We start from the raw sequence: 24,210 nt of genomic DNA, 5'->3' as shown, positions 1-24,210 counted from the left end.
GTTCTTGTTGTTGGTCAGCGCGCTTCAGTCAATTGTGTGTAAGTCAAGTCAGGGGAAAGTTCAAAGAGTCAGGTGTGTGTGTGGTGGTCCTACCACAGACACACTCAGTTAAGGTGAAGAAGGGCTGGATGTCCTCCTCGGCTCAGGTGCTGGTTCTCTGCTCCTTTGGGCAAGGAACATTTCACTGGCTTGCCATCTCCCTCAATCAGGAGAATCCAGATCCACATCAAAAGGTTTCTCAAGGGTCTCAAAAAAACCTAGCCTGTATAAAGACAGGGCTATCACTTAACACAGAATCATCAAACTTCTCTTATGGCCACATTCAATACATACTATAAATCTCAATACACTACTGGAACACAATAGTGATTAAATGAATTATCTTTTTAACTTTACAGTTCTTTTATTTTTATCTCAAGGTGAGTATTTTCACACATTCTTAATCATTTTAAATCAACATGAATTATTTTAGCTATTTAACCATGAATTATGATCATTTTAGCTTCTTTACCATGAATTATGAAAATTTTAACTCAGTTTTCCACATGAAATATTGTTCATTTTAATCCTTTTTAACCATTTCACACATTTTCATTGAATTATGAACTGAAAATTAGCTAAATGCACCTTTAACACACATCACAATATCAATTCAGTGCTTCAGAGTTTCTGCCTCTGTGATAAATGGACATGTTAAGCAGTATTTAACAGACACACACCCTAAACAGTGCATCTCAGAGTGAATACACACACACAGGAAAATAAATAGCACACCTCATATTTTCATCAGATTATCAGAGCAAAATATGCAGCTTTAACTCTTAAAACACACAGTAAACAGTAGCGGCAGGTCACGTTCATGAGTAAACAAGCTTTCTGCCCTCTCACAGACTGAATCACGATGTGGCTACTCCGGTTAGCATGGGCTAGCGCTAGTTAGCTCGAGCGACTCACCAAGCCTCTGCCGAAAACAATAACCCACAGGTCCTCGACCACCTCTCTGCTTCAGGTAGGTACACTCTCACGGGTTATTCTGTGTTGATAAGTGAGTTAACAACCGCCGTTTTCGTGACTTCTTATTGTCTTTCTCTTCCGTGTTTCTCATCTGCTCGTACCGCTGCTCTGACTCTGCGCCGCGCTACTCTATACTCTCACTCACGCACTGTAACTCTCGCGAGAAGAGGGTGGGACTACTTCCTCTTTCCTATCATGCATATAATACAACAAATAAGGACTATGTGTGTGCAAAATAATATTATTGACAGAATAATAAATGAAAGAGGGTGAAATAAATAAAACATATATTTTAAGGGAAATAACAATATCTGTTTTCTACTGGGTTACAGTAGTATGGAGTCAGCCAGAAGAGGGCGGCCTGTATCTATTTACCAGCAAAGGCAGAAGGAGCAGAGAGATGCAGAGTCCAACGTTTCTTCTGGATCAGTCCACAGGGAGATGTAGCCTCTACTTCCTCCACCTCCTCTCTCCCTTTCACTTCCACAACCACAGCTGGGCCCAAACGGGTTTTGCATGATTTGAATGCATCGCTGCTCCTCGCAGTTTTAAGTTCTCGTGTCACCGTGAGTCTGAACTGTTTTCTCGTTCTCACACTGAAAACTGCTTCAGGATGATGTTGCCAATAACTCTGATTGTCATGCTGGGTTTTCTGAGTCAGGGTGAGAGGTTTCTAAGACATATGTGATCATTTTTACAGCTGATGTCTTCTCATGTTTGAGTCCAACTTTCTCTTCAAATGTCACAGAGAAATAAACATACGACCATCTCCTCTACTAACAGATGTATTAGATACTGAAAATATCAAGACGGTATTTTCCTTGTTGAACATGTAAAAGAAATACAAACACAGGCTCATTAAGATCGAGTTTTATTTAATGATGGTTTATGGTTCATGCTACATTCTTGATGAATAAATCGTTTCTCTTTGTGTGAAACAAATAAAACTCAGAGAAATCATTCCCATAGAGAGGAGGCTTTATTTATTGAACTATTCGTTTATTTAATAGGGACAGTGCATATTTATGGACATCAGTTTAAATACACAATGTAAATACTCGATAGTACAATGGCTAGTTTTCATCTATTGTACCCAGGCAGAAAACATAGAAAACATAAAAACAAAGTAACATACATACAACACCCTCATATTTAATCTGAGGGTCAAGACAAACACTAACAACAACAGACAAGACAAGATGCAACAGGACATGTGAGTGACACACATAATGAAGTGTGTGATGCAGTTAAAAGTGAGTGCAGCTTTGATTTTCCCTGAGCCACAATTTTAAATGAGTCTTAAAGTTCATAAACGTGGGACGGTCCCGTATTATGAGGGGCAGGCAATTTGCATCGTCAGCTGATCCTCCAGTGAACTGAGAAGCTTTATAGTCCTGTGAGTTCAACACTGCAGGACTCAGATCTGTCAGTCAACACAGCAGAGACCACAACCGCCATGACTCTCATCACCATCCTCATCTGGACGCTGGCCTGCTGCTGGTTTACAGGTTGGTTGGCTCGGCAACATCTCAAACACGACGCCTCGCCTTTTCTCTCCTTTCCTTCTGCTGATGAATGAATGATTTGTTTTGTCCTGCAGGATGCAGCGGTCAGGTGACTGTGACTCAGCCTCCAGTAGTGACATCTACTCCAGGATCCACTGTCGCCTTCACCTGTAAGACTAGTCAACCTGTGTATGCAGATAGTGATCAGTATTTGTCCTGGTATCAACAGAAATCAGGACAGCCTCCAAAGCTCCTGATATATTACGCTAGCACACGTCAATCAGGAACACCATCTCGGTTTAGTGGCAGTGGAAGCAGCTCTGACTTCACTTTGACCATCAGTGGAGTTCAGGCTGAAGATATAGCAGTTTATTACTGTCAGAGTCTCCACAAGATAAACGGTGCTTGGGTGTTCACACAGTGATTTGTCGCCGTACAAAAACCTCCTTCAGTGTGACTGAAGTGAGAACGGCCTGCTGCAGGTGCAGAGGGTTGTTGAAGAGACGGTGATGAGAATAACTGGTCCAGTGAACACAACACCAAGCAGAGTCACCAAGCAGAACCACAATGACTCTAAATAAAACTGAAACAGACTCACAGACGCTCTTCCACATGCAGTTTTAAACTCATATTCTTATCAGTTCATTCAGTCTCTTTGAGAGTGAGCTGGGGAGGTTAAAATCTTGTTGCACTATAGCCGCTGATAAAGTCCTCAACAGTGTCTCTACTGATAGCTGCACAAAACGATGGAATATAACAACAGTTCCCCTCCTTGAACCGACACCTTATCGTGGTGGAGGGGTTTGAGCACCTGAATGATCCTAGGAGCTATGTTGTCCGGGGCTTAATGCCCCTGGTAGGGTCTCCCAAGGCAAACAGGTCCTAGGTGACAGGTCAGACTAAGAGCGGTTCCAAAGCCCTTAATGAAGAAGCTAAAATCGAGGACGTTCACGTCGCCCGGATTGGCGTCACCGGGGCCCCACCCTGGAGCCAGGCCCGGGGTTGGGGCTCGCAGGCGAGCGCCTGGTGACCGGGTCTGTGCCCACGGGACCCGGCCGGGCACAGCCCGAAAGAGCGACGTGGGCCCGCCCTCCTGTAGGCCCACCACCCGCAGGAGGGTTCAGAAGGGGCCGGTGCGGTGGGATTTGGGTGGCTGTCCTGGGCGGGTGCCCCGGCGACCCAATCCCCGGACGGTGACTCTAGCCATGGGGACATGGAATGTCACCTCACTGGGGGGTAAAGAGCCTGAGCTAGTGCGGGAGGTAGAGCGCTACCGGCTACAGGTAGTCGGGCTCACCTCCACGCACAGTCTGGGCTCTGGAACCCAACTCCTTGAGAGAGGCTGGACTCTCTTCTACTCTGGAGTTGCCCGCGGTGAAAGGCGCCGAGCTGGTGTGGGCTTGCTCATAGCCCCCCAGCTCGGCCGCCATGTGTTGGAGTTTTCCCCGGTGAACGAGAGGGTCGTTTCCCTGCGCCTTCGGGTCGGGGATAGGTCTCTCACTGTTGTTTCGGCCTATGGGCCAAACAGCAGTGCAGAGTACCCGGCCTTCTTGGAGTCCTTGGGAGGGGTACTTGAGAGTGCTCCAACCGGGGACTCCATTGTTTTACTGGGGGACTTCAACGCTCACGTGGGCAACGACAGTGTTACCTGGAGGGGCGTGATTGGGAGGAACGGCCTCCCCGATCAGAACCCGAGTGGGGTTCTGTTATTGGACTTCTGTGCTGGTCACGGTTTGTCCATAACGAACACCATGTTCAAACATAAGGGTGTCCATCAGTGCACATGGCACCAGGACACCCTAGGCCGGAGGTCAATGATCGACTTCGTGGTTGTGTCATCTGACCTCCGGCCGTATGTTTTGGACACTCGGGTGAAGAGAGGGGCTGAGCTGTCAACTGATCACCACCTGGTGGTGAGTTGGATCCGCTGGCAGGGGAGGAAGCTGGACAGACTTGGCAGACCTAAACGCGTTGTGAGGGTCTGCTGGGAACGTCTGGTGGAACCCTCTGTCAGGGAGGTCTTCAACTCCCACCTCCGGGAGAGCTTTGACCAGATCCCGAGGGAGGCTGGGGACATTGAGTCCGAATGGACCTTGTTCTCTGCCTCCATTGTTGACGCGGCTGTTCGAAGCTGTGGCCGTAAGGTCTCCGGTGCCTGTCGTGGTGGCAATCCCCGAACCCGGTGGTGGACACCGGAAGTAAGGGATGCTGTCAAGCTGAAGAAGGAGTCCTACCGAACCTGGTTGGTTCGGGGGACTCCCGAGGCAGCTGATGGGTACCGGCAGGCCAAGCGTGCTGCAGCACGGGCGGTCGCTGAAGCAAAAGTTCGGGTCTGGGAAGAGTTCGGGGAGGCCATGGAGGAGGACTATCGGTCGGCCTCGAGGAAATTCTGGCAAACCATCCGGCGCCTTAGGAAGGGGAAGCAGCCCTCCACCAACATTGTTTACGGTGGAGGTGGGGAGCTGCTGACTTCGACTGGGGATATCGTCGGGCGGTGGAAGGAATACTTCGAGGATCTCCTCAACCCCACTGACACGTCTCCCATTGGGGAAGCAGAGGCTGGAGACTCAGAGGTTCATCCACCCATTACACGGGCTGAAGTCACCGAGGTAGTTAAGAAGCTCCCCGGTGGCAAGGCACCGGGGGTGGATGAGATCCACCCTGAGTACCTCAAGTCTCTGGATGTTGTGGGGCTGTCTTGGTTGACACGTCTCTGCAACATCGCGTGGCAGTTGGGGACAGTGCCTCTGGACTGGCAGACCGGGGTGGTGGTCCCTCTATTCAAAAAGGGGGACCGGAGGGTGTGTTCCAACTATCGGGGGATCACACTTCTCAGCCTCCCCGGGAAAGTCTATTCCAGGGTGCTGGAGAGGAGAATTAGGCCGATAGTCGAACCTCGGATTCAGGAGGAACAATGCGGTTTTCGTCCTGGCCGTGGAACACTGGACCAGCTCTATACCCTCCGCAGGGTGCTTGAGGGTTCATGGGAGTTTGCCCAACCAGTCCACATGTGTTTTGTGGACTTGGAGAAGGCATTCGACCGTGTCCCTCGTGGCATTCTGTGGGAGGTACTTCGGGAGTACGGGGTCGGGGGCCCTCTGCTAAGGGCTGTTCGGTCCCTGTATGACCGGAGCAGGAGCTTGGTTCGCATTGCCGGCAGTAAGTCAGACCTGTTCCAGGTGCATGTTGGACTCCGGCAGGGCTGCCCTTTGTCACCGGTCCTGTTCATTATTTTTATGGACAGGATTTCTAGGCGCAGCCGTGGGCCGGAGGGGATCTGGTTCGGGAGCCACTGGATTTCATCCCTGCTTTTTGCGGACGATGTGGTCTTGTTGGCTCCTTCGAGCCAGGACCTCCAGCGTGTCCTGGGGCGGTTTGCAGCCGAGTGTGAAGCAGCCGGGATGAGGATTAGCACCTCCAAATCTGAGGCCATGGTTCTCGACCGGAAAAAGGTGGCTTGCTCCCTCCAGGTCGGGGGGGAGTTCCTGCCTCAAGTGGAGGAGTTTAAGTTTCTTGGGGTCTTGTTCACGAGTGAGGGAAGGATGGAACGCGAGATTGACAGGCGGATCGGTGCAGCGGCTGCAGTAATGCGGTCGCTGTATCGGTCCGTCGTGGTAAAGAGAGAGCTAAGCCGAAAGGCGAAGCTCTCGGTTTACCGGTCAATCTACGTTCCTACCCTCACCTATGGTCATGAACTTTGGGTCATGACCGAAAGAATAAGATCCCGGATACAAGCGGCCGAAATGAGCTTCCTCCGCAGGGTGGCGGGGCGCTCCCTTAGAGATAGGGTGAGGAGCTCCGTCACACGGGGGGAGCTCGGAGTAGAGCCGCTGCTCCTCCACATCGAGAGGAGCCAGTTGAGGTGGCTCGGGCATCTGCATCGGATGCCCCCTGGACGCCTCCCTCGGGAGGTGTTCCAGGCATGCCCCACCGGGAGGAGACCCCGAGGAAGACCCAGGACTAGGGTTGGGTACCGACACTCGGTACAAGTACGTACTCGGGGCGAAAATCAACGGTAGTAACCACCCCGAAATACAATGTGAATTTCGGTGCCTCATTTCGGTATTACCAAATATGCAGCTGCGTAATCGCGCCCTCTGGTGTTCGCAGTTAAAAAAGGCAGCGGCAGTGCACACACCACTGATACCCCTTTTCCACCAACGCGAACCTAGTTCAAGAGCCGGGCCGGTGCCGTGCTGGTTCGCAATTGGTTCAACTAGCGAACCTTTCGAGAACCTGTTTGCGTTTCCACCGGCTAGAGAGCCCAGAGAGCCCAGAGAGCCACGTCATTACGTCACTGTATACGTCTGAGGTTTCCCCGCAGCGCTAATTTCAAGCATAGCAGACATGTCTCTTCAGAAAAAGTGTTTATTTTGGTAAATAATACAATAACAATAAAATACACAAAACACTAAAATCACAAACATTTTTAAAGTGTAGAACAGTGTGTGATCAATAGATCAGAGTGTTTGATGTTTAGTCTGCAGGTTGGACCTCCGTTCAATATCGCCGATGTCCGACAGCTCTACAAACACAGAGAACAGCGGTTTAATCACAAACGTGTCCACGACGCTGTGAACACAGATGTTAAGTCACGTTGGTAGTTGGTAACGTTTAGTTAACGGCAGTCAGAAAGTGGCATGCTAACGTTGTTGTTAGCAATATCACGCTAGCTGGCTAGCTAGCCGGTCAGTTTACATTACCCGAGGAAGCAAAGCCACTAGTTGCTGCTGTTACGAACGTAATCACTAGCTTGGTAAACTAAACAGAAATGTGTCGTTGGTTAGCAACGAGGTTAAACATTTTAAAAGTGAAACTTACCGGGAACAGTAACGTTAGTAAAACTCCGCAGCGGCGTATTTTCCCCCGTTGCCTCGAGCGTTAACCCAGCCCCTAACGTAAGCCGGGCCCAGTTCCAGCCCAGCAAGGAGTTGGGGCCGATCGCGAACCAGTTTTTCTGGCCCAGAGCCGGCTCTTTGTCTGTGGAAACAGGAAGAGCTGGTTCGCGATTGGGCACCGGCTCCGAACCGGCCCTCAAAATGCCTCGGTGGAAAAGGGGTATGAGAGGTCAGCTCAGGAATCAGGCCAGAGAGCCTAAGATGTCGAAACAAAAACGCTCTAAAGTGTGGCTATATTTTACCGTAACTTACGGAACATTTAAGTTAATATGTTGTTGTTGGTCAATTTGACCTAGGCCTTTGCCTCAGAAATAATGTGTTTTTTTTGTTTTGTTTTATATTTGTATATGAAAGCTTTTAGATTAAAATATTGTTGGTCAATTTGTTCTTGACCTTTGCCTCAAAAATAAAAATAAAAAAAGGAATTTCATCATAAAAACTTGTTTTCTTTTCTTTTAAAGTACCGATTTAAATACCGTTTAGGAACCGGCACCGTTTTGAAAGTATCGATTTGGCACCGGTATCGAAATATACCCTTTCAATACCCAACCCTACCCAGGACACGCTGGAGTGACTATGTCACCCGGCTGGCCTGGGAACACCTTGGGGTCCTCCCGGAGGAGCTAGGGGAAGTGTCCGGGGAGAGGGAAGTCTGGGCGTCCCTGCTCAGGCAGCTGCCCCCGCGACCCGGTACTGGATAAGCGGAAGAAAATGGATGGATGGATGGATAACAACAGTACACAGAAAAACAGAACCAATTAATTGCTAAATGATGTTATTCTTAAAATGTAGTTCATATTAAATATCACAAACTAATAAGAAAGCTTGTGTACTATCAGGTGTAATATCAGATATGATGCTGAGATGATCAACACAACATTTTCATAATGAACATGACCTAAAAGAAACACAGAGACACTGACTTCTTATAATCCACAGTTTTATTTTATGATGGTATAACCTTTTTGATGTATGAATAATTTAAAATGTTTATTTCTTAAAGAAATTAACATAAAGAAGATTATGGAAAATATCAGTTTAAAAAAAATTCAGCATTCACTTTAAAAGCCTGAATAGAAAGCTGTGAAATTAGAATGATGTAACCTGGAATGTTATTGTGTACAATTTAAGTTTAAAATAAAATTAAATTAAAAAAATTAGCCTACCAAGCTAGCTAAGCTAGCTAGCTTGACCTCCTGGCATGTGTACTTACGGCTTCTTCGTTCCCTCCTTGTTGTTGTTGGTGGAAATTCTCAAGTTGAAATCGACGCGCAAATCGCAACGGACGACGACGACGAACGCAAGTTTTGAACGTTTTTAGTTGTTGGAATGAAATCACACACACTCTTCACACACTCCCGTGTGACATACCTCAGGCGGGATTCGAACCCGCTTCCCTGCGACGGCGGTCTGCGTTCTTAACCGCTGGACCACCTCTGGCGCGGCTCCAAGAAGCAGAGACAGAAGATGAGAGTGAAGCTGCAGAGGCACGACGTTGACGGCCTGAGACCTGGTCTGGTGTTCTTTAGGGCGGTCCTACAGGTTCCTCAGGTGGTTCTACTGTTCTTTCGTTTGGGAGGTTCTAGGATGCTTCAAGATGTTCTAGTGGTCATGGAGGAGCATCTCTTTTAACACACTGGAACCTGTTGTACTTCTTCTCTGTGTGACAGTTTACCTCTCAGACCATCAGGTGGCTCAGCTGTTAGAAACACAGCTTCATCGTCTGCATATCGGTGGTCCAAACTCCACTGTTTGTTCTTTCTCTATGATTTAGAGTAACTTTTTGAACATGAAGTTGTTTTGATGTCATGCTGCTTGTCTGGTGTTTGGCCTTGAGGTCAGGGGTCAGGGTTTTCACTCTGGGGATGTGGGTTCAAATCCAGGTGTAGGTAGAGATTGAATGTTCTATTTCATATTTGTTTTTTTTAAATATCATAAAATCTATTCCTCTCATGTTTTATGGAGTAAATCTGTGATGAACGCAAAAATGCTTTGAAGCACAATTCCTGGTGAGTTAAGTACAAAGGATTCCCACACCGGGACTCAAAACCCAGACCATCTGGATCTAAACCAGACCATCAGACCATCTAGGACACATGTTATCCACGTCTGCTTTTACCTGTAAATCATGAGACAAGCAGCTCAATGTAGCTCCACAACAAAACGATGGTAAAGTCAAAGGAGAGACAGAGACAGAGAGTCTAAGTCCCATCTGAAGTTTTCTCTCTCAGCATCGATTGTCACGCTCCGGGTTTGTTTCGAGGTCAACTTGTCTTTGTGAACATTTTTCTAGGTTTTTATTTTCGTTTCCCTAACTCTTGGCTTCTCTCGTGTCCTGTCAAGTGTCCACCTGTGTGATTGCTTGTCCCGCCCTCATGTGTCTCACCTGTGTCCAGGTGTCCCCCCCCCCTCGTCTACTCCAGCTGTGTGTTTCTCCGTCCTCCTGAGCCAGATGGTCTTTGGCCTCGTGGGAGAGATGCAGCTCTCCTTCCTCTCGGACGTTTGTGCCGTTATCTTCACCGACTGCCTTCCTGTGTACCGAACCTGAACTGGTTTATTGAACACTGAGCCTCGGCACTGCAACCTTGTCTGTCTGCATGTGTGGGTCCTGTCTTCTCTGTCTGATGGATGGAGGTGAAGTTTCTGCAGAATCCTCCCTCAGTTTCACATCTCTGTATTATTGTATTGTAATGTAGAAATATCGATTTTTATAAGATGAATCCAAAGCTTTCATTTTCTGCAGGGAGTAGAACCAGTTGATATGAAACCATTTATTTCCTCACTTCTTTTCATAAAATGAAACACCAAACACTTTATCATGTTATTCATCAGTGAAAGCTTTATTATTATAAAAAGACAATTATTAAACACATCTACTTGCTGAGCTACACACATTACTCTCTAGCTACTTTACAGCAGTCACACAAGGCTTTATAGTTTCCTCTACAAACGTTGTCCTCAGATTGTTCAGAGCAGCAGGTGTGTTCCTCCTGCTCCCCCCATGCAGAGCTCCTGTCCTGGCCTCCATCCAGACCCTCTAGGCCTTACACTGGCTCCTGTGGAGGGACTGCATCTGGTTGTGGTTGTGATGGAGGACCTTGCAGGAGTACAGCTCTCCTGCCATCCAGCGCTCCTGGCTCAGGCTCAGGGTGCTGCTGCTGCTGTAGAGTCCGCTCTTCTCCTCCTCTGAGCTGCTCAGGACCCCCTCCGTCACCTCGGTGCCGTCCACCTCCCAGCTCACCACGGCTCCCTGAGGAGAGTAGCCGGTCAGCAGGCAGGCCAGCGTGGCCGAGCCCCCAGAGAGCTGCTCAGAGGAGGGGGGAAGCAGGGAGACTGAGGGCCGGATCATGGAGCCAGCTGGAGGGGAGAGCAGAGACACACGAGGAGCAGATTAACTTCCACTGTAGGAAAGACAGCTGAACATGACAGAGGTGACGTTACTGAGGGTTAGCTGTGTGCATGATGCTGTGGTCACACAGAGACATGGGATGGAGGGAGGATTTAACAAATACAACGCTGACTGGAGTTCTGTCATTTACAGGAACCAATCTTCTCCTGCGGCTCTCCTCATTAAATCATTATAGAATCATATACAATGTGACTGAGGAGTCATTGGAATAGAAAAGTTTCATTAATCATCTGTAAACTGTAAGCAGTGAAAGACTTTGACATCTGTCTGTTTCACTTCCTTTTCATCACTTTGAACTAACGAACCGTGAACACAAACTGCAGCGACACTGAATGTACAATAAACCCTCTTATTTGTTTGATCAACATTAGATTTTATAACGTACAGCTAACACACTAACAGATGTTTCAATGATACAAAATAAAATACTGCATCTACTTCACCAAAACATAATCTATAATAGGAAAATAATATGCAGTGTTTTCCTAAACTCCAATATCAGCCTAGATTAATGAATAATTAATATCCAAAAAGTATAAATGATCTTAAATAATGATTTGGTTCATCACATTTACTTTTGACAAAGCGATTATAATATTGAACGTTGTAGAAATCATAAATCTGTGATACTTACAGTTAACGATGAGTTTGGTTCCTCCACCAAAAGTCAACCACAGTGATACAACCTCGTTAAGTGGCCGTACAAAAACCTCCTGCACTGTGAACAAGCATCTGTCCACTGAAAACAGAGTGATTTATAGTAAGAATGCATAATTAATCATTTGTTTTAATTAAGTAATGATTTATCTCCTATTCCTTCAAAGTCTACATGTTTTTTTAATAATTTTATTGTATATTTTTAAATTTGAGAGACAAATCTATCCACTGAAAACACTTTTTCTAATGATATAGAAATAATTATATTTAATTGAATCTACAAAATCTTTCAAATTATATGGATTGAAACTTACTGTAAAAATCAAGATTGATTATATGATTTTTTTTTTACTTTTCTACTCCAGACAGAGTAAAGATTACATCCTCCTCATAAGTCATATTTTCAGTCTTATTTAAGTTCATACATGGTTAAATGAACATGATGCTTATAGATAATGATGATTTACAAAGTGATATGATGAAAAAGTGAAATATCTGATAGATTTCATTAAATCCTGTCAGTAAATGAACAGCAGACAAACGTTTCATACCAACCACAGTGAACACAAACGTATCCTTAAATCCTCAACTGCACTTTTAATGTGAGTGTTTTCCTCTGTTCCATTAAGATCCTCCATGTTGTTCATCCGAGCCGTATTCCTCCTGATTTCGTGTCCCACGTTGCCTTCAGTCTGTTGAGAGCAGAGAAATCATTTCCATAGAGAGGAGGCTTTGCATCGTCAGCTGATCCTCCAGTGAACTGAGAAGCTTTATAGTCCTGTGAGTTCAACACTGCAGGACTCAGATCTGTCAGTCAACACAGCAGAGACCACAACCACCATGACTCTCATCACCATCCTCATCTGGACGCTGGCCTGCTGCTGGTTTACAGGTTCGTTGGCTCGGCAACATCTCAAACACGACGCCTCGCCTTTTCTCTCCTTTCCTTCTGCTGATGAATGAATGATTTGTTTTGTCCTGCAGGATGCAGCGGTCAGGTGACTGTGACTCAGCCTCCAGTAGTGACATCTACTCCAGGATCCACTGTCGCTCTCACCTGTAAGACTAGTCAGCCTGTTGAAGGTGGCATTTTGTTGTCCTGGTATCAACAGAAGTCTGAACAGCCTCCAAAGCTCCTGATAAGTTACGTTAGCACACTTGAATCAGGAACACCATCTCGGTTTAGTGGCAGTGGAAGGAACTCTGACTTCACTTTGACCATCAGTGGAGTTCAGGCTGAAGATGCAGCAGTTTATTACTGTCAGAGTTACCACAGTGGGCCAGTGTTCACACAGTGATTTGTCGTTGTACAAAAACCTCCCTCAGTCAGACTGCAGAGAAGCTGAGCTGTTCCAGCAGGAACCTTCTGCAGCTGCTGAGGAGACACAGACCAGTGAACACAGAGCTGACACAAACCTCACCAAGCACACACTACATATTCACCCTAATAGACACATGACACATTTCAGACCTATCTTCCAATTCAGAAATAGAAAATTGAAATCAAGATGCATTTTTCATGTTAGCAGAACTGTTTCATAATTCATTCCACTATCTCCTACTCAGTCCCTTCACTTTGATTAGAAGATGTCCATTTTCCACATGGAAGTCTCAGTAAAAGACATAAAACTACTTTCAGAATATAAACAAAGCACATTTACTCAAGTGCTGTGTTTAAGTACATGTTTGTGTGTCCGGGTTTAAAAAGGTCACAAAGGAACAGACAAACATCAGAAACGTTGCGTCATTTTTGCAGCTTTCGTTGATGTTGCTGCGAACTGAACCAGGATCAGCATCTTTCAAAAAGACACTCGGAGCAGAGCCTGAATTCACCAAAACGCCTCAGAGGAGGAAATGAATCTGAACTGAACAAAAGTTCTCTGAGTGACACGTTTGGTTTCTTCTTTTAGGACAAATAGCAAAAGCATGTTATCAACTTTATCAACTTAAGATTCAACCTGTTTCACACTGATGTTTTTGGAACGCTTGATGACAACTTGATGAAAGAGCTTTTTCACAAAAAGCAGAGTGATATTATTTATTTATCCATAAACACAACTTTGACATTGATTGAAGAATGACAGTCCCTTTAAGGGATTATTACCCATTTAAAAAAACCTTAAACAATGCAGATAATCCTTTAACCTTCAGAGGAAAGCAAGGACATGCTCAAAATACAAGCCACAAGAAACCTAAAGGATTTGAGGGCTTAAACAAATCTTGAATGGAGAAGATAAGCAAGTGTGCAGTTTTCTAGCATTCCCCCTGAGACCTCTATAGTATCACAGCTGAAGCATCCAGATTAGACTGATGTCATGATCAGGAGAAGAGCAAAGGGCTGTACAAATTAAATGTCATGTTAGTGTAACCCACTAGTTACTATAGAGCTTAGACCAGAGACTAGGTTCGTAGAGGAGGGTTTAAAGAGGAAGTGACAGGCACAATAAATAAATGGAGCCACAGCGTATATTTAAAGTAAGTTGACTGTATTGAACTGTATGAAAATAAAATAAAATCAAAATAAAATTCAATGCAATGACATCTGATTGCTCAATGTTTCACAGTCTCTCTTTAACATAAAACCAAATAAAAGTGCCCAATAGGAACCGTAACGTTCCTTTAATGTTCTTGAATGTTCTTGTTGTTGGTCAGCGCGCTTCAGTCAATTGTGTGTAAGTCAAGTCAGGGGAAAGTTCAAAGAGTCAGGTGTGTGTGTGGTGGTCCTACCACAGACACACTCAGTTAAGGTGAAGAAGGGCTGGATGTCCTCCTCGGCTCAGGTGCTGGTTCTCTGCTCCTTTGGGCAAGGAACATTTCACTGGCTCGCCATCTCCCTCAATCAGGAGAATCCAGATCCACATCAAAAGGTTTCTCAAGGGTCTCAAAAAAACCTAGCCTGTATAAAGACAGGGCTATCACTTAACACAGAATCATCAAACTTCTCTTATGGCCATATTCAATACATACTATAAATCTCAACACACTACTGGAACACAATAGTGATTAAATGAATTATCTTTTTAACTGTACAGTTCTTTTATTTTTATCTCAAGGTGAGTATTTTCACACATTCTTAATCATTTTAAATCAACATGAATTATTTTAGCTATTTAACCATGAATTATGATCATTTTAGCTTCTTTACCATGAATTATGATCATTTTAACTCAGTTTTCCACATGAAATATTGTTCATTTTAATCCTTTTTAACCATTTCACACATTTTCATTGAATTATTAACTGAAAATTAGCTAAATGCACCTTTAACACACATCACAATATCAATTCAGTGCTTCAGAGTTTCTGCCTCTGTGATAAATGGACATGTTTAGCCGTATTTAATAGACACACACCCTAAACAGTGCATCTCAGAGTGAATACACACACACACACAGGAAAATAAATAGCACACCTCATATTTTCATCAGATTATCAGAGCAAAATATGCAGCTTTAACTCTTAAAACACACAGTAAACAGTAGCGGCAGGTCACGTTCATGAGTAAACAAGCGTTCTGCCCTCTCACAGACTGAATCACGATGTGGCTACTCCGGTTAGCATGGGCTAGCGCTAGTTAGCTCGAGCGACTCACCAAGCCTCTGCCGAAAACAATAACCCACAGGTCCTCGACCACCTCTCTGCTTCAGGTAGGTACTCTCTCACGGGTTATTGTGTGTTGATAAGTGAGTTAACAACCGCCGTTTTCGTGACTTCTTATTGTCTTTCTCTTCCGTGTTTCTCATCTGCTCGTACCGCTGCTCTGACTCTGCGCCGCGCTACTCTATACTCTCACTCACGCACTGTAACTCTCGCGAGAAGAGGGTGGGACTACTTCCTCTTTCCTATCATGCATATAATACAACAAATAAGGACTATGTGTGTGCAAAATAATATTATTGACAGAATAATAAATTAAAGAGGGTGAAATAAATAAAAAATATATTTTAAGGGAAATAACAATATCTGTTTTCTACTGGGTTACAGTAGTATGGAGTCAGCCAGAAGAGGGCGGCCTGTATCTATTTACCAGCAAAGGCAGAAGGAGCAGAGAGATGCAGAGTCCAACGTTTCTTCTGGATCAGTCCACAGGGAGATGTAGCCTCTACTTCCTCCACCTCCTCTCTCCCTTTCACTTCCACAACCACAGCTGGGCCCAAACGGGTTTTGCATGATTTGAATGCATCGCTGCTCCTCGCAGTTTTAAGTTCTCGTGTCACCGTGAGTCTGAACTGTTTTCTCGTACTCACACTGAAAACTGCTTCAGGATGATATTGCCAATAACTCTGATTGTCATGCTGGGTTTTCTGAGTCAGGGTGAGAGGTTTTGAAAACATAAGTGATCATTTTTACAGCTGATGTCTTCTCATGTTTGTGTCCAACTTTCTCTTCAAATGTCAGTGAAATAAACATACGACCATCTCCTCTACTAACAGATGTATTAGATACTGAAAATATCAAGAAGGTATTTTTCTTGTTTAATATGTAAAAGAAATACAAAAACAGGCTCATTATGATCAGTTTTATTTAATGATGGTTTATGGTTCATGCTACATTCTTGATGAATAAATCGTTTCTCTTTGTGTGAAACAAATAAAACTCAGAGAAATCATTCCCATAGAGAGGAGGCTTTATTTATTGAACTATTAGTTTATTTAATAGGGACAGTGCATATTTATGGACATCAGTTTAAATACACAATGTAAATACTCGATAGTACAATGGCTAGTTTTCATCTATTGTACCCAGGCAGAAAACATAGAAACCATAAAAACAAAGTAACATACATACAACACCCTCATATTTAATCTGAGGGTCAAGACAAACACTAACAACAACAGACAAGACAAGATGCAACAGGACATGTGAGTGACACACATAATGAAGTGTGTGATGCAGTTAAAAGTGAGTGCAGCTTTGATTTTCCCTGAGCCACAATTTTAAATGAGTCTTAAAATTCATAAACGTGGGACGGTCCCGTATTATGAGGGGCAGGCAATTTGCATCGTCAGCTGATCCTCCAGTGAACTGAGAAGCTTTATAGTCCTGTGAGTTCAACACTGCAGGACTCAGATCTGTCAGTCAACACAGCAGAGACCACAACCACCATGACTCTCATCACCATCCTCATCTGGACGCTGGCCTGCTGCTGGTTTACAGGTTCGTTGGCTCGGCAACATCTCAAACACGACGCCTCGCCTTTTCTCTCCTTTCCTTCTGCTGATGAATGAATGATTTGTTTTGTCCTGCAGGATGCAGCGGTCAGGTGACTGTGACTCAGCCTCCAGTAGTGACATCTACTCCAGGATCCACTGTCACTCTCACCTGTAAGACTAGTCAACCTGTTTACACATATGATGATGGAGATGAGGGTTTGTCCTGGTATCAACAGAAATCTGGACAGCCTCCAAAGCTCCTGATATATTACGCTAGCACACGTCAATCAGGAACACCATCTCGGTTTAGTGGCAGTGGAAGCAGCTCTGACTTCACTTTGACCATCAGTGGAGTTCAGGCTGAAGATACTGGAGATTACTACTGTGTTGGTGACTTTGGTGGCGGTGCATTCACACAGTGATTTGTCGCCGTACAAAAACCTCCTTCAGTGTGACTGAAGTGAGAACGGCCTGCTGCAGGTGCAGAGGGTTGTTGAAGAGACGGTGATGAGAATAACTGGTCCAGTGAACACAACACCAAGCAGAGTCACCAAGCAGAACCACAATGACTCTAAATAAAACTGAAACAGACTCACAGACGCTCTTCCACATGCAGTTTTAAACTCATATTCTTATCAGTTCATTCAGTCTCTTTGAGAGTGAGCTGGGGAGATTAAAATCTTGTTGCACTATAGCCGCTGATAAAGTCCTCAACAGTGTCTCTACTGATAGCTGCACAAAACGATGGAATATAACAACAGTACACAGAAAAAAAGAACCAATTCATTGCTAAATGATTTCATTCTTAAAATGTAGTTCATATTAAATATTACAAACTAATAAGAAAGCTTGTGTATTATCAGGTGTAATATCAGATATGATGCTGAGATGATCAACACAACATTTTTCATAATGAACATGACCTAAAAGAAACACAGAGACACTGACTTCTTATAATCCACAGTTTTATTTTAGGATGGTATAACCTTTTTGATGTATGAATAATTTAAAATGTTTATTTCGTAAAGTAATGAACATAAAGAAGATTATGGAAAATATCAGTTTAAAAAAAGGAGCATTCACTTTAAAAGCCTGAATAGAAAGCTGTGAAATTAGAATGATGTAACCTGGAATGTTATTGTGTACAATTTAAGTTTAAAATAAAATTAAATAATCATTAGCCTATCAAGCTAGCTAGGTTCTAGGATCCTTCAAGATGTTCTAGTGGTCATGGAGGAGCATCTCTTTTAACACACTGGAACCTGTTGTACTTCTTCTCTGTGTGACAGTTTACCTCTCAGACCATCAGGTGGCTCAGCTGTTAGAAACACAGCTTCATCGTCTGCATATCGGTGGTCCAAACTCCACTGTTTGTTCTTTCTCTATGATTTAGAGTAACTTTTTGATCATGAAGTTGTTTTGATGTCATGCTGCTTGTCTGGTCTTTGGTCTTGAGGTCAGGAATCAGGGTTTTCACTCTGGGGATGTGGGTTCAAATCCAGGTTTAGGTACAGATTGTCTGAATGTTCTGTTTCATATTTGTTTTTTTTAAATATCAGAAAATCTATTCCTCTCATGTTTTATGGTGTAAATCTGTGATGAACACAAAAATGCTTTGAAGCACAATTCCTGGTGAGTTAAGTACAAAGGATTCCCACACCGGGACTCAAAACCCAGACCACCTGGGTCTAAACCAGAAGTCCTAACTAACAGACCATCTAGGACACATGTTATCCACGTCTGCTTTTACCTGTAAATCATGAGACAAGCAGCTCAATGTAGCTCCACAACAAAACGATGGTAAAGTCAAAGGAGAGACAGAGACAGGAAGTCTTTATTTATTCATTTATTTCGGGCATGTCAGTTAAATCATCATCACACATCTTTGTTCAAATAATACAATACACATGGCCGAAAGGGAAAGCGGGAGAAGCCAAGGCTTATCTAGTCCCGCCCCCATTACCCACAGGATAAAATCGTCATCATAATATTATCTTATCTTTAGCATTTTCCATTTGACATAACATTTTCTTTTACTTGTGACATTTGACATAACATGCTACAGCAGTAGGTGGTCCAGAGAGCTGTACTCCCTGCTACGTACAACTGACATCGTACCATACAAGCTTCTCAGGTTCAACTTATTGTTTGGGTACAGAATGTTCATTAGTTATTCTCCCATCCCGACACAACACCATGTCTGCTGATTCGTGCCTCAGACCTTTTTCAACTCTCATGCAATAATCTGTACCGGTCAACGGTTGAATATACATACTTCTTCTTAAAGCCACTTAGTGTTGCTGATTTCTTGACTTCTTCTTCTAACACATTCCATTGTCTAACACCTGTGACCGATAAGGAGAAGGATTTTAACGTAGTTCGTACCTTCCTTTGCCGGAAAATCATGTTCCCTCTAAGATTGTGTCTCTCTCTGTCTAGGAACAGTATTTGCAGGTTCTGGGGGAGAGTTCTGTTAGAAACTTGGTACATCATTTGTGCTGTGCGATAGTTTATTAAGTCATATAGTTTGAGTATTCTCGATTCGATAAATAAGTGATTGGTGTGTGCCCTGTAGTTGGCGTAGTGTAAGATTCTCAAGGCTCTTTTTTGGAGAATTAACAAGGGCTGTGTGGAGCCTTTATATGTGTGTCCCCACACCTCTGCACAGTATTGCAGGTGCAGAGAGACTAGTGCGCAGTATAACAGATGAAGTGCTTTTTGATTTAGTATTTTTTGTACTTTCCAAAGTATGGACACACTCCTGGCCAACTTCCTCTTTAATTGTGTTATGTGTGGCTTCCAACTTAACATGTCATCGATAATCACTCCCAGAACCTTATTCTCACGGACCCTCTCAATATTAACTCCGTTTACTTGAATGTTGGGACTGTTGTTGCAGCCTCTTTTCCCATATAGCATGTATTTAGTTTTACCAAGATTAAGTGATCATTTATTTTTATTAAACCACACTTGAAGTTTGGCCATTTCCTGATTTACTGTTTCCACAAGTTGGTTCAAGTCACTCCCCGAGCAGAAAATATTTGTGTCATCCGCGAATACTATTAATTATTTGACACTTTGTATATATCATTTATGTATAGTATAAACAGCTTTGGACTCAGAACTGACCCCTGTGGGACAAAAGTCAAAGTCTAAAAGTCTAAGTCCCATCCGAAGTTTTCTCTCTCAGCATCGATTGTCACGCTCCGGGTTTGTTTAGAGGTCAACTTGTCTTTGTCAACATTTTTCTAGGTTTTCATTTTCGTTTCCCTAACTCTTGGCTTCTCTCGTGTCCTGTCAAGTGTCCTCCTGTGTGATTGCTTGTCCCGCCCTCATGTGTCTCACCTGTGTCCCCCCCCCCCCCCCCCCCCCTCGTCTACTCCAGCTGTGTGTTTCTCCGTCCTCCTGAGCCAGATGGTCTTTGGCCTCGTGGGAGAGATGCAGCTTTCCTTCCTCTCGGACGTTTGTGCCGTTATCTTCACCGACTGCCTTCCTGTGTACCGAACCTGAACTGGTTTATTGAACACTGAGCCTCGGCACTGCAACCTTGTCTGTCTGCATGTGTGGGTCCTGTCTTCTCTGTCTGATGGATGGAGGTGAAGTTTCTGCAGAATCCTCCTTCAGTTTCACATCTCTGTATTATTGTATTGTAATGTAGAAATATGAATTTTTATAAGATGAATCCAAAGCTTTATTTTTCTGCAGGGAGTAGTACTAGTAGTTATAAAACCATTTAATTCTCTAGTCCTATTCATAAAATAAAACACCAAACACTTCATCATGTTATTCATCAGTGAAAGCTTTATTATTATAAAAAGACAGTTATTAAACGCACACATCTACTTGCTGAGCTACACACATTACTCTCTAGCTACTTTACAGCAGTCACACAAGGCTTTATAGTTTCCTCTACAAACGTTGTCCTCAGATTGTTCAGAGCAGCAGGTGTGTTCCTCCTGCTCCCCCCATGCAGAGCTCCTGTCCTGGCCTCCATCCAGACCCTCTAGGCCTTACACTGGCTCCTGTGGAGGGACTGCATCTGGTTGTGGTTGTGATGGAGGACCTTGCAGGAGTACAGCTCTCCTGCCATCCAGCGCTCCTGGCTCAGGCTCAGGGTGCTGCTGCTGCTGTAGAGTCCACTCTTCTTCTCCTCTGAGCTGCTCAGGACCCCCTCCGTCACCTTGGTGCCGTCCACCTCCCAGCTCACCACGGCTCCCTGAGGAGAGTAGCCGGTCAGCAGGCAGGCCAGCGTGGCCGAGCCCCCAGAGAGCTGCTTAGAGGAGGGGGGAAGCAGGGAGACTGAGGGCCGGATCATGGAGCCAGCTGGAGGGGAGAGCAGAGACACACGAGGAGCAGATTAACTTCCACTGTAGGAAAGACAGCTGAACATGACAGAGGTGACGTTACTGAGGGTTAGCTGTGTGCATGATGCTGTGGTCACACAGAGACATGGGATGGAGGGAGGATTTAACAAATACAACGCTGACTGGAGTTCTGTCATTTACAGGAACCAATCTTCTCCTGCGGCTCTCCTCATGAAATCATTATAGAATCATATACAATGTGACTGAGGAGTCATTGGAATAGAAAAGTTTCATTAATCATCTGTAAACTGTAAGCAGTGAAAGACTTTGACATCTGTCTGTTTCACTTCCTTTTCATCACTTTGAACTAACGAACCGTGAACACAAACTGCAGCGACACTGAATGTACAATAAACCCTCTTATTAGTTTGATCAACATTAGATTTTATAACGTACAGCTAACACACTAACAGATGTTTCAATGTTACAAAATAAAATACTGCATCTACTTCACCAAAACATAATCTATAATAGGAAAATAATAGGCAGTGTTTTCCTAAACTCCAATATCAGCCTAGATTAATGAATAATAAATATCCAAAAAGTATAAATGATCCAAAATAATGATTTGGTTCATCACATTTACTTTAAACAAAACAATTATAATATTGAACGTTGTAGAAATCATAAATCTGTGATACTTACAGTTAACGATGAGTTTGGTTCCTCCACCAAAAGTCCACCACAGTGATACAACCTCGTTAAGTGGCCGTACAAAAACCTCCTGCACTGTGAACAAGCATCTGTCCACTGAAAACAGAGTTATTTTATAGTAAGAATGCATAATTAATCATTTATTTTTATTAAGTCATGATTTATCTCCTATTCCTTCAACTTCTACATGTTTTTTTTATCAATTTTATAGCATATTTTTAAATTTGAGAGACAAATCTATCCACTGAAAACACTTTTTCTATTAATATAAAAATACATATATTTAATTGAATATACAAAATCTTTCAAATTATATGGACTTAAACTTAATGTAAAAATAAAGATTGATTATATGATTTTTTTTTACTTTTCTACTCCAGAGAGAAATGATAACAGACTCCTCATAAGTCATATTTTCAGTCTTATTTAAGTTCATACATGGTTAAATGAACATGATGCTTATAGATAATGATGATTTACAAAATCATATGATGAAAAAGTGAAATATCTGATAGATTTGCATTAAATCCTGTCAGTAAATGAACAGCAGACAAACGTTTCATACCAACCACAGTGAACACAAACGTATCCTTAAATCCTCAACTGCACTTTTAATGTGAGTGTTTTCCTCTGTTCCATTAAGATCCTCCATGTTGTTCATCCGAGCCGTATTCCTCCTGATTTCGTGTCCCACGTTGCCTTCAGTCTGTTGAGAGCAGAGAAATCATTTCCATAGAGAGGAGGTTTTGCATCGTCAGCTGATCCTCCAGTGAACTGAGAAGCTTTATAGTCCTGTGAGTTCAACACTGCAGGACTCAGATCTGTCAGTCAACACAGCAGAGACCACAACCACCATGACTCTCATCACCATCCTCATCTGGACGCTGGCCTGCTGCTGGTTTACAGGTTCGTTGGCTCGGCAACATCTCAAACACGACGCCTCGCCTTTTCTCTCCTTTCCTTCTGCTGATGAATGAATGATTTGTTTTGTCCTGCAGGATGCAGCGGTCAGGTGACTGTGACTCAGCCTCCAGTAGTGACATCTACTCCAGGATCCACTGTCACTCTCACCTGTAAGACTAGTCAGCCTGTTGTCAGTGGTATTGCGTTGTCCTGGTATCAACAGAAATCTGGACAGCCTCCAAAGCTCCTGATATATTACGCTAGCACACTTCAATCAGGAACACCATCTCGGTTTACTGGCCGTGGAAGCAGCTCTGACTTCACTTTGACCATCAGTGGAGTTCAGGCTGAAGATGCAGCAGTTTATTACTGTCAGAGTTACCACAGTGGGCCTGTGTTCACACAGTGATTTGTCGTCGTACAAAAACCTCCCTCAGTCAGACTGCAGAGAAGCTGAGCTGTTCCAGCAGGAACCTTCTGCAGCTGCTGAGGAGACACAGACCAGTGAACACAGAGCTGACACAAACCTCACCAAGCACACACATTACTGGGATCTCTGCCTCTCACTTCAAAGTATTATTTCTTAACATTTTCAGATATTTCTCCAGTTTCATTATCAGCCCAACCTTGGTTCAGAGTGATCGGGCCTCCAGCTGCAACCGTGTTGTTTCTGCTCCAATTCAGGGAAATTGTTTTTGAATTCATCTGAAAAAAAGGTCAAACCATTGTTTAGACAAACTACTGTCTGTTCTTGTGTCTTGGTGCTAAAAGCAGTGTGACCTGGAACATTTTATACTTTTAAAGAAGTGTTTACCTTTTTAATTAAATTCAATTCAATTCCAAAAACGTTATTGTCTGTCACAGGGACAGAACATTTTCATCAGTTTGGGCTCAGTTAAACATAAACATACAGACACCAACATAAAACTCACATTAAAAGATCTCACATAAAAACCATAAAAATCCTAAAATTCCTGTGGCGCTCACATAAAAGCTGCAACAGCAGATCAATCTTGCCCTAAAAACCGGCACCTATTTCTTTTTGTTTAAAATACGCACTGCAGTAGGGATAAAAGAGTTCTTGTAGGTCTTTTTTTTGGCCAGGGGTACTCTGAACCGGCTGCCTGATGGTAAAAGCTGAAAGGAGCCGTGTAGGGGATGTAAGGGGTCCGTAGTGATCAAGAGCGCTTTCCTCTGTACTGCACGTCTTTAGAGATCTGGGAGTTGTAACTGAGGTGTACCAGTGATTTTCACAGCTTGTTTTATGATTCTGGAATTGTACCAGGATGCAATGTTGAAAGTGAGGACTGACTCAATGAGTGACCGGTACACTACTGTTAAAATGTCCTGTTTTACATTCAAACCTTTCAGCCTCCTCAATAGAAACATGCGCTGCTGGGCCTTTTTGTAAACTCCATCTGCATGTTGGAGAAAGGACAGGTGGTGATCGATGTCAGTGCCTAAAAGTACCTAAAAACATTGACCTGCTCCACCGCCTGCCCCTCTAGCATGAGAGGCTCAAAGAGGGGGTGGGGGTTATCACGTGTCTGGCGGCCCCCACAACACTGCTCCTTGGTCTTTGAGATGTTTAGGACCATGGAGCTGTCCCGGAGCCAGGTGGTCATGAAGTCCAGATACTGCCTGTATAAGAAC

The 24,210-nt window shown here is 43.9% G+C and overlaps 1 protein-coding gene and 1 gene segment (V, D, J or C); both read right to left on the bottom strand.

Moving 5' to 3' along the window:
• Positions 1-24,210, bottom strand: part of LOC311015954 (putative RNA-directed DNA polymerase from transposon BS) — a 76,305-nt gene that overhangs the window by 22,685 nt on the left and 29,410 nt on the right. The gene's annotated exons all lie outside the window — the stretch shown is intronic.
• Positions 20,506-21,793, bottom strand: LOC311015915 (Ig lambda-1 chain C region-like). The segment is given in 2 exons: positions 21,646-21,793; positions 20,506-20,959 (listed from the first exon to the last, which is right to left on the bottom strand).

Source organism: Eutrigla gurnardus (assembly GCF_963514095.1).
Source record: "Eutrigla gurnardus genome assembly, chromosome: 7".
Lineage (NCBI taxonomy): Eukaryota > Metazoa > Chordata > Actinopteri > Perciformes > Triglidae > Eutrigla > Eutrigla gurnardus.
This window is presented reverse-complemented; position numbering and strand designations above follow the sequence as displayed.